Raw genomic sequence first — 18,606 nt, 5'->3', positions numbered from 1 at the left:
ACTAAACCCACTTTCCATTTCTATTGTAAAAAGGGACATACCTCTAATGTATGTAGGGGTAAGAAGGCTAATAAATAGGACAAACCCAAGAACAAGGGTCACTATCACAAATGCAATAAGCAAGGACACCAGATACAAGATTACAAGATCAAAACCATAAGGACACCAATATTTGAAGGTCACTACTACAATTGCAAGAAGTACAGTCATAGAGCTTTTGAGTGCAGATCAAAGCCTATGTGGACACCAAACCAACCATCAAAGACTAAAAGGAATCGACACCACTACAATTGGGACTACAATACCAGTCAGAGCTATCACTACTGTCAGGAGTATGGGCACATTCTTGAGAACTACATAAGAACACATTTCAGTGGCAACTATAATAGATGGTTGACTCAAACCACATGATTGAATTGTCTAAAAATAGGACATATCAGAAATTTTTGTCCAACCAAGTCTAAGGAACCAAGTTTTGAGTTTAACAAAGGAAAAGCAAAGGTTGATGTTGAACACATCTAAAAAGAGATGAACAAAACTTGGAAAAGAAGAGATGGAGGAAGCACATCGAATGGAGAAATCACTTCACCTAAGAGGTTAAGTGGTAAAACTTCATCCAAATAAACAAGAGAAAATGTATGGGACTAATATACAAAGTTATATCATACATCAGTCCCAAGACAAGAAAGTACTACAAAGAAGAAATCAGCATAAGCAAAGATGCAAAGTCAAAACTTTTGCTGAGTTGCCCTTACATGCTGAGTAAAATCCTAGTGCATGCCAAGTAATTAGTTTTTAGTTGAGTTGGTGATGAATGTTGAGCTAGGCATAGTTGATGCCAAGTTGGGAAACTTTAGTTGGTGCCAAGTAGTTGAGAATCAATGGATGTCGAGTAATGTAGAAATGCTTAAGAAGTCGAATGAACAATCGTAATTGCATTAAGCATTAAATGCAGCTAAAATAGGGTATATGATCCCAATTTCATTCATTTTTCCTCATTGTAGTTAAAGAGCAAAGACAAAGAAGAGAGAAAAGCAATTTCTGCCAAACAAAACTAGTGTTTGAGCAGATTTCAACTGTGATTTAGCATATTTTCTTCGATTTAAAGGTATTTATTCAAGTGTTGAGTTATGTAGTCTCTATTTTTCTTCAAATTTAAACCCTAGAAAGGAATAATGACATCTATCTTGAGGAAAATAGAATACAAAGTGTTGTTTGAGGTTCAACTTGTATCAAACTAGGTTAAGCAACCAGATTTTGCCCTATTCCAGAGGTTGCATACAAAAATGATCTAGTTAGTGCCCTATCTATCATACCCCCTAAGGTAGTTATGGTGCAAGATGTTAGAAGGTGTTACAACTAAAAAGTAGGAGCCATAGGTGATATGGAAATTAGGGAGGGATATGATAAACTATGTGAAAATGGAACCCTGAAGGATGAATTCAAAATCATTGAAAACAAGGGTTTGATCTGTTGCCTCGAATTTCCCATAATTTTCAGGACTGAATGGATAAGGCTAGTACTTAAAAGAATTCACGATGGAAGCATATGGTTAGAAGATGGCCAAGTGAAAATTACCAAGAAAATTATGCATAGAGTCATAGGGTACCCAACCTTAGATCGACCAAAGACCCTTAGGAGTGACTCCAAAGAAGTTATTAAGAAAAACACTAGAGAGAAATGGAACAAATGAGGGATGACCATTGATACCATTTAGGATCCCCTCATCAACTATGCTATTAGAGTCATCTCCCATAAATTCTATTAGTCTAGCAGGCTAAACAACGTTTCATGCATTGTGGTTGATGTTGGATAAAAACTGGTTAAGAAAGATCACACTTATGATCTTGCAGAGCTGCAATACAAACAAATTAATGAGAATCTAGGAGCGATAAGGAGAAGCAGAGGTGTACAATGAAAATTAGGTACAATTTTAGTTTGTATTTTCTTCTATGTGTAGAATGAGTTTCCTTCATTTCATAAAGTAGTATGGAAAGAAAATAGATCAATAATAGCTCAAGTTAATGAATACATTGAGCAGATGGGAGTAAATTTTGAATCCCTTATGACAAGCTACTTTGAAGATTTTTAGAAGACAATGAAGTAGAGGCTAAGGATACCTATTTCCTTAGTAGAAAAACATGTGAATGATGTATGTTTACTTGTTGATATAGATTATACATACATTTAGGCAGCCATACCAAGGATTAGATTATTAAGACCCCTTGGCTATGATATAAACATTGATCAAGCCTCTGCAGCTATCACAACCCTATTAGTAGAAGAAATAGATAAAACTACTAAACCATTAGGAACCTATGATGTTGTCAAATCTAAGGTTGAAATGGAACTAAAGAAAACTTCTGCAATTAAAAGGAAAGACAAATTGGTAAAGAAGCTAAAGGCCAGATTTGGGGAAGGGGTATCAGAGGTTGAGGATGAAGAAGATGTAGAGGATGATGAAACTGATGAAGATGAATAGGGGAAAGGCCCATTGCAAATAGTGCAAGGCTTGGGGGAGGGTGTAGAAAAGGGGGAAGGTGTCAAGAAAAAAGCACCCAAGGCTGAGCCAAGGAAGAGAAAAGCACAAAAGCCACCTACTCGTCAGCCCAAACCTAAGAAGAAGGTAACCAAGTAGAGCCCAACCAAGCTAACCACTAGGGTAGATACTAGGGCAACTAATCAAGTTGCAAAAGAGTAGAAGAAACAAAAAGCAACAAAACAAGGAGGGCCTGTAGAGCCAAAGAAAAGGAGAAAGTATGTTGCACCTCCTGAATCTGATGATGAAAATATAGAATCAAATACTGAACAATCCAGAGGAGTAAGGCACACAACCAAATCAAATATTGAAATTATTTGTGATAATATTATCAATAATATAGATTTGAGTGGTTTGAAAATAATTGATTTCAATAAAATATCAAGGGAAGAATAAAACATAGTGGAAGAATCTATATACACTATGATGGCTAAGTTCAAAACCACCCCATTTGAACTAGATAATACAAGGCCTAAGGATTTAAGTTCCATTATAGAAAATAAATGGCATTTCTACCTTAAAATGGAAAAGGAGATTAGGGAATCTGCTTTAGCTAGTGTTATGCCAGAATTGACAAAAGTTCATATCACAAAGGCTAACAAGAAGTATGGAGGTAGATTTTCTCCTAAATATAGAGAATTAAAAATTTTGCAAAATCAAATTAAAGATTTTGTGCAAAAATTGACTTCTATGTGGAAGGTTTAATATGGCTTGAAAATAGTAAAGGAAGGAGAAGAAGATCCTTTTGAAGGAAAGGATGATGAAGAGGAGGTAGAAAAGGAAGAGAAGGAAGAGAGACAAGTAGAAGAGAAGGAAAAAGAAGAAGAGGTGAAAGAAAAAGAGGAAGCAGAAGAGAAAGAGAAAGAGAAAGATAAAGATAAAGAGTAGGAGAAGAAAATAGTGGAGGGTGAAGAGGAAACAACTGATCAGTAGCAAGAAGAACAGAGTATCTAAGACACCCAATTGACACCACCCTATCCTCCACATTTTACTCCTACACCTATAGTAACAATAACTATAAAGGATGTTCCTAATAGCACAAGTCAGAACATCAATCCTTTAACTACAGAGGATCTCAAAAAAGATCCTTCGCTAGACAACCATTGAATCACAGTTATGCTTGAACCCTATCATGGTGAGTGTAGAGGAACTGTAGAAGGCTGTAGCTAACATCACAAAGGAAAAGGCGAATACACAATAACCACCTTCACAACCTCCTTCAACTACAATAGATCAATCAAAGGAGCAAGCATCATAGGATACAATTGCTCTAGTTGATTCATCAGTAATTTTCACAACAACTACCAAGGAGCCTGAAAAAGAACAAATAGGACAAGATGTCATTGCTGCACAAAGTCAAGGTGTACCTCCTTAGATCACTATCATCGATCAAGGTAGTAAAGAAGAGGACAAGGAAGAGGAAAAATCACCAAAAGAAAAGGAGAAAGAGGCAATACAAACTTTGGTAAACTTGCCTACCACAGGAACTCCCACAAAGCAAATGAACACTAATCTAATACCTCTAAAAATATTAGCACTAGGCTCAAGCTCCACAAAGGTGACAAGGGTACTTCATTATGGAGACCCTGAATTAGATGAGGACATAGTCATACTGACCTCTGACTCTAAAATAATGAATTTAGATCAAATCTATGAAGTGCAAGAGGCACTAGAGAGGAGAAGGAAGCGGGAGATACTCAAAAATGAGTATAGGAAAAACCAAGCGCTTGTGGAAATAAAAGATATATTTCTTGAGGCCTTTACCCTGCAAGTACCTGATGAAACCAAACCCATCATGGAGCAATTGTCCAACATAATGGACCAGGTACAGAATGAAGACCTAGATACAAATGTAAAACTATTAGAATGATTTGAAAGGAAGTTTCAAATGAAAGTCAATGAGAAAATATCAAGTGAAATAGCACTTACACAAGTTCAACTCGCGAAGAAAATAGAAGAGGTCAAGACAGTACTTGGGAAAATTTTCTCATTGTACTCCAAATTGTGTGACTCATCACATTTTGCATAGGAAATAGGTCAGAAGATACTGAGTTTGGAAGGAAAATTGAAAGCATCTAGCTCACAGCTACCAATCAATCTAGCTAAGAATGAGAAGCATTTTACAATAGTGATTCACATACAAAAGGAATTAGTTGTATTAATAGTAGAAGAGGCTAATATTAGAGCCAAACTTGTACAAATACAATTAGCCATTACTCCCCACATGGAGGTACTTCACAAAGAACATGCCTATGTTGAGAATGTTTTGTAGAAAGATCCAAATCTTTCAACATTAAATGGTCTTGTTCACCTCACAGTAGAGATAGCCATCCAACTTAAAGCTCTACAAATTGCATTACACAATTGGGATTTCGCACTCAAAATCATCTTGGAGTTAAATAAAACATTTTTGGCTAAGTATTCAATTAATCCCTAGGAGCCTTTGACATAAGTGTCAAAAAGGGGGAGATAAATGACAAAGGGGGAATTATTACATTCATTGAATTATTTCATTCTTTTAGAGAATAAAAAGGGAAAAGATTGAACATATCCTATGTTAGCCAAAAAATAATGAAAGGGAGAAATTGAATAAAATTACAAGTGGAAAATAGGTGAAAACAAAGCAGAGAGAATAGGCCAGCCGAGGCATAGCAAGAGGCAGTGATATATCAGCATGAGATAGATTCAACATAAAGGTGTTTCAAATTTTCGGATAAAGAAGTGGCACATTAGCTTAGGGGGAGTTACAAGATTTTGAGGCATATTGTCTTATACAAAATTTTGAAGTTTTGTACATATGTCAAACAAGATATATGTTGTACTCATAAGACCAGATATATAATGCTAAGTTAAGTGTTTTTGACACTCATTTTAAAGGGGGAGATTGATGGTCTTATTTTGGTTTTGACAATTGATTGTCAACATGCTTAACCAATTTTTATTTTGAAGCTGAGTACACTACACATGCTGAGCTATAGTATGTGTCAAGTCAAAAATCTAGTAGGTTCCAAGTGAACTTCAAGTGTCGAGCATGATACATGTGCCGAGTGACTTCAGGTGTCGAGTGATCTATATGTGTTGAGTCATAATTGATGTCAAGAAAGATAGAATTACTACATATGTTGAGCAAGCTAGAAACCTATATGTGCTGAGCATCATCAAATTGGTATGTGTTGAGTAACATAGAATCAACATATGAGTTTTTCCATTCACAAAATCAGATGTAAACCATTTTAGGATGAATCACAAAGGATCTAAAAGATAAGATCGAATCTTTTGCCTTACTTATACAATCAACATGCAACCAATAAGAAAAATGGAGAATACATGGAACCAATAGGAAAAGTGTAAGGATTTGAGTGGCAAAACAAGTTTTTGGATTAATACCTAGCCCTAATACTTTGAAGCCTTTATAAGAGGGAAAAGGCCCACAATTTGAAGTTGTTAAGTTGATGAAAATGTAGAATTGAGTGAATTTCAAAATAAGGCAATAGCAGGGGTGTCAAGACTTAGAGATCTAATCAACATTATAGATTACAGTTGATCAGAATAGAGCAAGGGTTACACATGGACATTAGATCACAGAGGATTGGATTAGAGTGAGTAGATCAAGAGCCTAAAATTAGAAATCAGGGATTCTAAGCTATTATATTTATTCAATCTAATACTTTCTAGCAATTGTATTAGGAAGGAAAATCCTGTATTGAATGGTTAGCTTAACAGCTATGTTGTAAAACCTTTAACAAGAAGATAAATCCTTTTATAGGGTAACATTTCAAGTAAGTGTTTATAAAATCGTTTGAATAAGTCACTATTGACAGAGTGTAAAGCCTTTAATAGGGTAAGCCTCTAATAGGGAAAACCATTAGAAGTGGTCAAACAATATTGTTGCAGTGATAACTTGTGGGTATCATCCCCACCCAAATTTTGCCTTCTCATTTATGGAGGGTTTTTGGGTGATCCAAATTTGGTGTTATGTGTGTTGATTCATGTCTTTATTTTATGTTTATTTAAAATGATTACATGTATAAAAAAAAAATTCAGTTAAAAGTTTTATGGTAAAAGTGTGTTACTTTTGATTCACCCCCCTCTCAAAAGTAATCTTCCCATTTGTAAATTCCAACATAGTCATCTTGCATTGAGAGATAATGTGTTTTTATGCATTGATTTGTGTAAGTTAGTGTTGTATTTGTGTAGAGTAGGTAGATTCAAGAATTTTCTATTCAATAACTAAGTTGATTTGAGTTCATTAGAGTAGGCTTAGAAATTATTTTGTAAATAGATAGTCTATTGGGGTAGTAGTTGGCAGTTGTTAGTTTTTATGGCTACCTCATAGACCTCTATTGTAAAAATCCTTATGTCTTAGAGAAATATTTTAGGGAAGCCATTGGAGGTTATGTGTATGAAAGGAGGATCTCTAAAAGAAATATTGTCTATTTTTAACCTCAACCATTAGGCGAGATTAGCAAGCCCAACTAGGTGCATGACAGTGCAAAATTGGAGTGTATGTGTAGGGGAAAGAGTGTGGGCATTGAACCAAGTATGGTTTTGGAATCTTGGAGGTCCTATAGGCACCTAGGAGTGAGATTGGCACATTGCCAATGCATTAAGTTAGATTTCCAAGTAGTAATCAAGAATCAAAACAATTTTAGCCCTATTAGCCCTATATTTTAGGAACCCAGTGTACAAATGAATTAAGGGCTTAAGACCACAAAAATAATTAAGGTCTTTGAAAAGGGTATCCAAATATTTAGTTTGTTTCTAGGATTATTTGGAGGTTTTCAGAAAGAATTGGGAAAAACCCACTGACTAGGGCTAATTGACCAATTAGGCCTATTAGGCCAAAACAAAAGAAAATCCTAAACTTGATAGGAAAACCGTAGATGCCCTATTTAAATGGACTTTTTTAGGAGTTAAGTAAGTTTTTTTGGTGATGGATACACCCCCTATAGCACTACAAAGGTCATTTGATGAAATTTCCATTGGAATCAATCAATGAAGAGTGAAGACTTGAAACACCCTATTGATAGTTATCTCTCAAAGTGGAGTACAAAGGAACTCACTCATAGAGTTGAATTAGGGAAGTTTTAGGAAACATTTTTCAAGACTTGTGAGGCCCTAAAAGTGAGTTTAGGGTCTAGAAGAGACTAGGTCTAGAATAGCCTAGTTATCAAAATTTTGCAAGCACACCTTAGAGAGATTTTATCATCAATCTATGCCTACACATAATTTCTCCTAGATGTTACTTGAATGAACAATGGACCAAGTACTTTCTATCAAAAATATGAATAGAGAGGATAAATGAATGCCAAGCTCCTTGAAACTATTCCAAACCATACTCTCTAAGTAAATAGGATAGTTGTATTCTAACATGCACTCCTTTGTTCCCCTATGAAAATAGAAGTGGTGTCGATGGGAGAAAGAATAAAATATTCTTAACTATGTTGGCCAATTCATCTAAAGGATAATAAATCCATACTACCACCATTTTTAGTGTTTCCAATCTCTACAAGAGGGTTTCAAAGAAAATGAAAAATAATTTGAAGTTCCAACAACTATTTCTTAAGGAGACCTCAATGCCTTACCTAAACCAGTTTTCTTAGAGGTTTTGAGAGCTTTAAATGGTGAAGATGTAGGTAAAGGTATTTACATTTATGAGGGACATATTAGTAGTGAAAAATAGACTTGTAGGTAAAGGAGATGAGCCTATTGGGAATTATAAAGAACCAAGTTCTCTTTTGCGAGTTATAGACCTTAAGGATTGTAATGAGAGATATGCTACTCATAAAAATACATTTTTCATATGTAAATTAATTTTGATATGAACTTTGATTAAGATATTTTAAAAAAAAAAAAATTCAATGAGAACTAACTTATTTTCTATTTAATCAACACCCAAAACAAAGAGGTTGACCCTTACGCAATTATAGCCCAAATATTTTTCAAGACAAACAAAATGCTATTGTACTATTTAATTTGAATTTCTAATATTAGGGTATGTGCAAGATCATGGTCAACTAGACTATGCTCTTAAGTGGCAATAAAAAATCAGAAAATTAAGGTTATGTCAACTTGATTTGATATTTTCTACTTGTTATTAACTTTATATCAAAAAGTTGAGAGAAAAGAATCTCTAGAAAATTGAATCTAGTTTCTAAACTATTAGGACTTATCTCAAAAAAATAAAAATTTATTGGTCAAAATTTTGAATTTTAATGCAATATTAAAAAAAAATTAGAACAAAAATAAGAAGTAGACGTATGTATGACCACCTTAATCAAAATGAAATGATAATATTTTTTTTAATAATATTCTAGATATAAGTAGTAGACTCATTCTTGGATGTGACACATTTTTGGGTATTTTTATTCTAAATAAATATTAATTAATTAATTTTTGAATTTAGTATTTTTGGAATAAAAGAACTCTCATGTCTGATCACCTTAACTAATTCAAAACTCTACAAAATTCAATTTTTCATTTTTTTCCCATATAGTAGAAGAAACATAGAATGTGATGCATCTTTTGAATTTAAAAAATGTTATACCATTTGAAAGTTATAGTTATTTTTCAAGCAATGTGTCAGTCAACGCTTTATATGTAACTCCATTAGAAAATAAGTAATAATTACTTACTAAACTCATAATTTGACAAACCTTACATTTATGGAAAGATAAGAACATTCTTAAGAAACCCTTTTCATTTCATCAAATTTTGGTGAAAAAAAAGTTGTCAGCTACATGTTTGAAGTAAAAATCACATAAAAATAGGCCAAAAGCACATTTTTAGGATGTTTTAAAAGTTGACTATATAGGTTTGGTATCAAAAGATATAGTAGATGTTATAAATATATTAATTGTTTTCATTTAGTATCAGGGTGGGTGGAAAAAAAAAGTTGGAATAGATTTTGAAATGGTTTGAGATATTTTAGAACTACATATTTTTTAGATCATCACTTTTTGGCACACCATGATCCTGCACATACACATCATTTTTGTAACAAAACATTCTTTTGATTTGTCATACGACTATATATTAGTAACATTTTACACTAATATATATATATATATATATATAATAAGAACATAAAATATATTTATAAGGAGGACCATAATGATGATAGAATTTTAGTAACACACAATATATATTGGATCCACTAAAATTTTAGAGTATAATGAATAACATAATTATTTGATAGATTTTTAAAATTACTGTAATTTAATTTTTTCATTAAAATTATCCTAAATTAATATCAAGCCACCTTAAACAACTAACATTCACTTAACTTTAAAGTTCTATCTTAATAATCTCATCCTCCCTTACTTATTAAGAGATCTTGATTAAATATATCTAAATATTTGCATGAGTCAATAAATAAAAATTTCTACATATTGAATTGGCAAAATATGTGATGACATCACTTAAAACTAATTATTTATCATTATTTATATAACAAATTTAATATGAAGAACTAGGAAAAAATGAATGCCAAATAGTAGAAAGATGGGGTATTCAAGGGGATTTTAACCATTTTGATAACTCTAAGGTATTAAAGAGGCAACAAACAAGATGGAAACTACCAACTATAACACAGCTTAAGCTAAATTTTGATGGTGTTGCAAAAGGGGACATAAGAGTGGTAGGTGGAGTGCTGAGGAATAGAAATGGTGATGTGTTGCTAGTCTATTTTGGGAATGTTGGTGGAGGAAGCAATAATTTGGCTAAAGCGATGGCTCTTGTTTGGGCTCTACAATTGATTAATGAAATGCAAATAAAGGAGATAACTATAGAAGGTGACTCCAAATTAATAATTTATTTGGCAAAGGGAGTTTCCCAGCCAAGCTAGAATATCAAAAATATCATTATAGATATCAGACATATTATAGGTGGGATGGAGAAAGTCTAGTTGCAACACATATACAAAGAAGGTGATATGGTGACAAATGTTGCTGCCACCATGGGTTTTGAATTATAGGAAATAACATGTTGGAGAAGCATGGACAACCTAAAGGAGGAAATTAAGGCCTTGATCTGCAAGGAAAGGGAGGGGGAGCAGAAGTTAAGTATGGATAGGCAAATAAAGGTTAGTGAAAATTTTGGTAGTTTCATATCTAGGAAGGCAAAATTTGCTAAATTCAATAAAATGATTAAGGGAAAGATGATGAGACACCGTCATACAGATTGGATAATAAGTAGATGTAATTTGAGGCATGAGGGTATGTGTAGGATCATGGTGTGTCGAAAAGTGGTGATCGTAAAAATATGTAGTTTTGAAATTCTTGAAAGCATTTCAAAATATATTCCAACTTTTTTCTCACCCAGGCTGATACTAAATGAAAACAATTAATATCTTTATAAGTTCTACTATATCTTTTGATACCAACCCTATATGGTCAACTTAAAAAATATCCTAAAAATGTATTTTTCACATGTTTTTATATTATTTTTACTTCAAACATGTAGCTGATGACTTTTTTTTCACCAAAATTTGATGAAATTAAAAGTGTTTCTTATGAATGTTCTTATCTTTCCATAAATGTAAGGTTTGTCAAATTATGAGTTTAGTAAGTAATTATTATTTATTTTCTAATGGAGTTATGTAGAAAGTGTTGATTGACACAATACTTGAAAAAAAACTATAACTTTCAAATGGCACAACATTTTTTAAATCCAAAAGATACATCACATTCTATGTTTCTTCCACTATAAGGAAAAGAAAGGAAAAATTAAATTTTGGAGAGTTTTGAATTAGTTAAGGTGGTCAGACACAAGAGTTTTTTTATTCCAAAAATACTAAAGTCAAAAATTAATTAATTATTATTTATTTAGAATAAAAATACCCAAAAATATGTGTCACATCTAGGCATGAGTTTACTACTTATATTTAGAATATTATTAAAAAATATTATCATTTGATTTTGATTAAGGTGGTCAGACATATGTCTACTTCTTATTTTTGTTCTAAAATTTTGGTAATATTGCATTAAAAATCAAAATTTTGACCAATCAATTTTTATTTTTTAAAAATAATTCCTAGTAGTTTAGAAACTAGATCCAATTTTTTAGAGATTATTTTCTCTCAAATTTTTGATATAAAGTTAATAACAAGTAGAAAATTGCACATCAAGTTGACATAACCCTAATTTTTTGATTTTTTATTGCCACTTAAGAGCATAGTTTGGTTGACCATGATCCTGCACATACCTATGAGTTATTTTTCCATTATGGTAACATAATGCAAAATTTAAAATATTTCCTTTTTGAAAGTACATAAAATATCATTACTAAGGCTATCATAGATTTTAGGGATGTTAGAATAATGATGCTAAGTATGCACAAATCCCATAATGATATTGAATGGGATTTTGAAGCACCCTGAAAACTAGCTTGGGGGACATTTATATTTTTTATAGATGTTATTTGTATCATTGATGTGTTGTTGGTGATTAATATTCATAGAAAGCTTGATGGCAAGAAGGTTCATATGCAGATTATTGAGGTTGGAGGGTTAGAAATTAGTGGGGAAGAAATGGGTGGAGACTTGAATAGACTGGAACCAACAAAGATTGAAAATTTTAAAGAAAGGATGGCAACCAAGTTCATGTTAAAGGAGGCAGGATTTCTTCCTTATATGCAGGTGATGGCGGGATATGATGAAAATTCTGCTCTTCAGTTTGTAAATGTGTGGAACGATGGTAAGGTTACCATAAATGGTATTACACTCCAAGTTAATGAGGATGTAATTGCAATGGCCACTGGTTTGTCCATCAAAGGGAAAGAATGCAAGAAGGTTACAAAAATGGTGGACAAGGCTAGAATGATTAGTTTTTTCAGAAAAGATGAAGAACTCATGTGCTATAGGGGAGGATTTAGGAGGGATAAGCTACCAGCTCCTTGGGATGATGTCTTTCTGGTGATCATGAAATACCTCATGCTCAAAGGCAAGTTTGGAGTCTATTATTACTATCACTTTCCCCTCGAACCCTTTTAGAAATAGAGATTTCATTTCTATTCTATTTTTTCTGTTATATTATTTGGAGGATATGGTTAGTGATGTTAGGGAAAATAGGAGTAAGGGTCGTAATTTTACCATTATCCACCAGGGCCTAATTTTTAGACTTTATAGTAGTTCCATCTACCCCCCTAGGGATGTTTTGGTTGACAACCAACATCACCACCATAATTCCCCTTTGAGTACTAGCACTAGAACTAGAATCCACACCTTGCACCCCTCCCCTAGTAGAGATAATAAGGAAAAGAAAAGCCTAGAATTGGTTATTGAACAAAAGGGTTGTAAAAATATCAATGCTAAAAAACCAATGGTGGTGGAAATTGAGGATTCAAAGGAGGAGGGAGGAGGAAAGGGTAGGAGAAGGTCAGGAAGGCTTCCAAAAAACCAAGAAAGGTATAAGAAAAAGGCTAACAGATTTAGGTTTGAAGAGGTAAAAGAGGAGAGTTCTGAGAGTAATGAAAGGGAGATAGAGGAGGAGAAAAATTTTGACTCCAAGAGAGAAAAAGGGAAAGAAGAGAAATAAAAAAGTGAAAACTCTATTGATAATACCTAGGTGTCTGCTGGTAATACCCAAGTGTCTACTAGTAATGCCATTACCCTTGAGACTACACATGTGTTGGCCAACTTCACCCTATAGCCTATTACTTTTTGTGAGGATAGCAGCAAAGTGGACACCTCCCCTATCACCATTTCCTCTCCTATAAAGGAAAAATCCAATGTTTTTACAAGCCTTCAAGTTTTTTAGGATGAAAACTAGTTGACAAAGACTAATGAGGGGGTTAGGAAGGTTGAAAAAGAAAGCAAGGAGAAAGAGGAGGAATAGAATGAAATGACTACATAGCTGAAAAAAAAGGGTGAAATTCTTAGAGGAGAGGTTATACTCCTTCTCTAAATTTGCATTGAAGGTCACTCATGCTGCTGCTACCACCTTCCAATTGCTGGCATAGGAGGAGGATGAAATAGGGATGGACATGGAGGATAACAAGCTCCTTTATAAGTCTCTAGCTAATGATTGGGCTCAGGTTCTTCTGGCTAGGAAAGGAAAGAAAAAGGATGAGAAATAATATGGTAGTCTCTAGGGGATCTTTTGATCCTAGTTGTCTTTTGTTTTATGCTAGTACCTAGTTTTCCAGTTGATAGCTATTACTTAGACTTGGGTTGGCATGTTTAAGCCAATAGTTTTATAATCTAAACTTTATTAGTATGTTTAGTACTATAGCTTTCAACTATAGAATAGATATTACTTTAAATGGTAGTGTGATGTTTCTGGGTTGGGTTGGCTTACTTATGCTAAAAGTTAATACTTTGAACAATCATAGTATGGTTAGAACTATAGAGGTAAAGTTAGATTAGCTTTCTTCTTGCTAGAAGTTTCTTGGTTAGTTTTATTACTATGATGTCTTCTATTGGTTTGTGCTAGTAGTGTGTTGGTTACAATTTTTTTGTCTGTCAGGGCCAACTCCCTTGTTTTGGTCACTTTATATTTTAAAAACAAATATAATATTAATTTACATTACATTTGGAAAGGGCTATCTCAACTATCCAATGTGCCCAAATTAAAGCTAAAAATGCCCACTAGTAGATAATTGTGCAATCTTTATTCTATTGTAATCTTTGACATGAAATAGTTTGTGCCACTAAGACCTCCACGATTTCCAAGTGCTAAAAGGTCTTGTAGTAATTTATATGGAGATTCCATAGAAAAAAATCACTTCTAACAAACAGACATTTGATTTACGTTTCCATTAAGAACAAAAGGAAGTAACACCAACATTAGTTAGATGCCTAAAATGGAAGAAACCTAATAGAAATTTTATAGAAGGAAAAGAAAAATGCATAAGCACATTACACCCAAAAAGATTACAGAAAGATGTTTCCGATGGTTTTTTAGATGCTATGTTATTGTTGATGTTATATCTTCCTCCTAAAGAAAAGTTTATGCATTTTCTGCCACAGGTTCTTAGACTCTTTATAAATTTTTAGCAATACATACAGATGGTATGTTTCAAAAATTAAGTATTCAAAATAATCTTTGCAGCCAAAAAACACTAATGACACACTCTCCTATAGTTTGGATTAAATCTTCACCATGATACACGAAAGTAAATAGGCTTTGTTATAGAATCATAATAGCCAACTAAAACTAGTGGACATTTAATAAAAAATCCACCATTCTTGTGAACACATCAATAAAAAATACTAAATCTTTACACTAATGTGTTACAAATAATAATATTGTTTTGTTGTCAAAATCATGCAAAACCAAAAGCAAAATGCAACCTATAAATATACGTTGCTGCTATGTGTGAAAGGAATATAGGAGTTGTTCAACTCAAAATGGTCAATGAGAAAAATTGCAAAACACTATTTATCTATGGTTTGCTTGTTCCAATGGTCCCTATTCATCTACCTTTGAATATGGAATCCCTTGACCTCATATAAGATGCTTCAAACAGGATGACAAAAATAGTAGTTTTTGATAAATGATAAGCCCCTTTATATGGTCAATGCATATGTTTTTGACCATGTATAAATAATATTTTGATTAAGTAAAAATAGATTTTGAAAGGATCCAAAATCTTTTATTTAGAGCCAAGCTAATTAACAATAAAAGTCCAACAGAAACTGTGCATTGACACCAAAAAAGATAAACATGCTAGAACATAAATCCCTAAAACAACAAGCAGTAATAAAGATAGCTAAAAGAAAAATAGAAACACAACAATAGGATATCTATAAATTCTTCAACATGTTAGCAACCTGATCAGCTGAAATGTTCATGTTCACAATAGAAGCCCTTAGCTCATTGATCTCTTTATCATCCACAACCTCTTCCTTCTTTGAATTTTCACTTGTTCATTTGTTGGGGCCATAATTATCCTTCATCTCCTTTGTACCTTGATTATTTCTCACGTGCTCTAGCTTATCTAGCGAAGTCTTGATATTATCAACAATAGCCTTCAAAATGGAATAACCCTGATCAACAATAATCCTTTTCAAAGCATTCCCAGTGCCCTTAACTCTGCTATCCAAAATATCAATCTTCTTTTGCATGTTCTTCACCATTTTCTCAACATCTCTAGGTTTAACTTCAAGAGGTTGGACTCTCTTCATCATGTTAGTGACTTTAGCATTCCCAATCACATCTAAAAGCCTATCAAGATGCTGGCCTAAAATCTTCTCACCCCTATTGGTTTTTCTTAGATGCTCAAACTCCCTTCTGAGATCCTACATTTTATCCTTCATAATGTTAATATCTCTCCCCATCGCACTTGGGTTGCCAAAGACATCCTTTATATACCCATAATCATCTAAGACAAAGTTGCAATTCAAATTATCGTCATCTAGGTCCAATTTATCTTTATCTACATCAGCATCATAATTATCTTTGTCCTCAACCTCCCCTTGAGGCATATTCTTCTTACCTTTCAAGTCTTTATCATTTAGGGGATCCTCATTTGAGGGGATGTTCATGCATCTCTCAGTTTTCTTTATTTTATTTATGGATTTGGTTCTTATACCAATTATTCTCGTGATAATATTTTTTCCCTTACTCTTCTTCCTTTTTTCCTCTGTACTCTCCTCCTTTCTTTCAGTCTCCATCTCAAAGTCCACCTCATTTGTTTTCCTTCTCTTAGAGGATGATCCCCTAGGTGTTAGATTCTTTATTTTGTTCTCCACTAGCTTAGCTTCCTCCTCCTTAGTTTCCACTTCATAGGCCTCTTCTGAATCATTCCCCTCATTTTCACACTCCAAAGTCTTTTTAGTTAAATGAGGTCTTTTGAATTTCCCTAATTTTAACAAGCTCATAACATGTATAAACTATGTCCCATCAAACATCAATATGATCACTTTAAGATCTATGTTTTAGAATGCCTCAATTGTAGTCATTTGATCTCCACAATTTTCCATCAATGGATATAATGTTTTAGCTATTCACACTCAAAAAATGAAACACCTATGATGTAATTAATGTTATGTTCTATTTTTTTCTTTTCTATAGGGAAGACAAGTTAATAGTTGCCTACATTCCAATGATTGCTAAATATACTATTATAGATCCCCCCAACTACCATTCATAAAAAAACCCAAAAAGAATAGGACATGTACTAATAGTCAATCACAAATGTAGTAATAGTTGATCATTTTTTAGCTTTCTTGGTTGTTGATTATTTCATTTATGTAAAAAGTACTATTTTTTTGGTGAGTGGCTATTGAGAGGTGAACATAATGGGTTCTAGACAAACATTTTAAATGACACTTTTAGACCACCTTGCACTCTATGAGTTCTATAGAGAGCTCCATATATGTGGAAAATCCAAAAGATTAGCTTTAAGTTCTTCACTCATCTATGAATATTTATTGAAAAAAATGGCAAATTACATTGTATGGATGAAGAGTTATAGGTGCTTGAATTCAAACTAGGTGGCTACTAGGTTGTCTCCCCTAATGTGTCTCATGTCCAAAACTAAAACTTGATTTTTTCACAATTTTGTATTATTTAGCTTTCAAATAATTAAATATAACTTTGGAAAGAACTTTGATGTTAAATATATATTATAGATATTGAAAATAGAGGGGGTGAGGGGGGCGTTTGAATTAGTTACCACAAAGACAAATCCACATATCCCTTAGATTTCTAATAAACTATTTACTGTTGTCACTCGATAAACATACTTAAAATGTTGTAACTCAGTAAATGCAGTGTATGCTAACTTTAAATATTTATAGAGATTATCATGCAAACACAAAGAAAATAACATGAACACATGAGACAACAGATTTAACGTGGAAACACAATATGGGAAAAACCACCAATGTAGCTAGTTACTATTTTTCACTCTTTTGAAGTGAGCCCTATTAGGAGCCAACCCTGTTAAAGGTTACAAAATACACTATTAGGTGTGATCTTGTTAGGAGTGGCCTTGTTAGAGGTATTTAGAACAATTCAATAGAACTATCACCTTGTTAGAGGATATACAAATGGCTGTTAGACCAACTCTATGTAAGAGATTTTGGAATCACTGCTACAATGATAAGAAAGTAATATTGAAATGACTTGAATGAGATGCAATTGAATTGCTAATTACAAATCTCTATTCTACTTCACTAGATCCTTCTTGATCAAATATAACTTTGCTGCTCCTCAAGGAAATCTAACAATTCTTCAAAGTTCACTCACACTTTCCTTCTTAAACAATCAATACACTTGCATACTCGCTCATAGTCTTTTAGAATTCTCAACTTGACCTTTCATATATACCATTCAGATTATCAAGTTGGCCCATTTATAAGTTACAATCACCAATAACATTACCTCAGTCAGCTAGAATTAATACTTGAAACAATTAAACTTTATTTCTCAAATCAACAAAATCCTTCATTGGCCGACCCTACTTGGTAGACACTGATCCGTGAAAAGATTTCTTGTGTTAACCAACAAAAGCTCGGTTAACACTGTGAACCTTGAAAAATCCTTTGGAGACTGAGTGAACTCAGTAAACACCAACTTTCCTTTGTTAACCATGAAAGCTTGGTTAACACTACTTTCTGCCATATTTTCCTTCAACACTCAAGTAAGCTTAGTAGAAACTATATACATAGAGTGATGTCCAAGAATGCTCGGTAGACACTAAAAATCACCTTGGTGAACAAATGAGCTCGGTAGACACTGACTGATAATTGATATGACATTTGTGTGACATCAAAGACAACACACAATTAGATCATTGTATCCAACAATCTCCCTCTTTTGCATTGATGGCAACACAACATGTCATAGCATGATGGAATTAGAAAATTAGTCTTTCTCTGATAGAAAGTTTTCTTCTTCATAGATTTTGTGCCTCAAACTTCTCTAATGTAGTAATATTCCTCTATGAAGGAATTGCATAGCTTCTTCTTCAAACAACAAACTCTCCCTTAAATTTTTTTTAGAAAGATATGACAGTAAATTTTTCCTCTTTGACAACACATGCCAAAGACAATAGATACCAAATGAGTAACAATGTATCTTGAGTACTGATTCATATGGAATGTTTCCTTGACTATGCTG

Source organism: Cupressus sempervirens, chromosome 4, assembly GCF_028749045.1.
Source record: "Cupressus sempervirens isolate cs-2001-9-10 chromosome 4, ASM2874904v1, whole genome shotgun sequence".
In the NCBI taxonomy this organism is placed as follows: domain Eukaryota; kingdom Viridiplantae; phylum Streptophyta; class Pinopsida; order Cupressales; family Cupressaceae; genus Cupressus; species Cupressus sempervirens.
The sequence above is the reverse complement of the archived record's forward strand: the minus strand, read 5'-3'. Positions refer to the sequence as shown.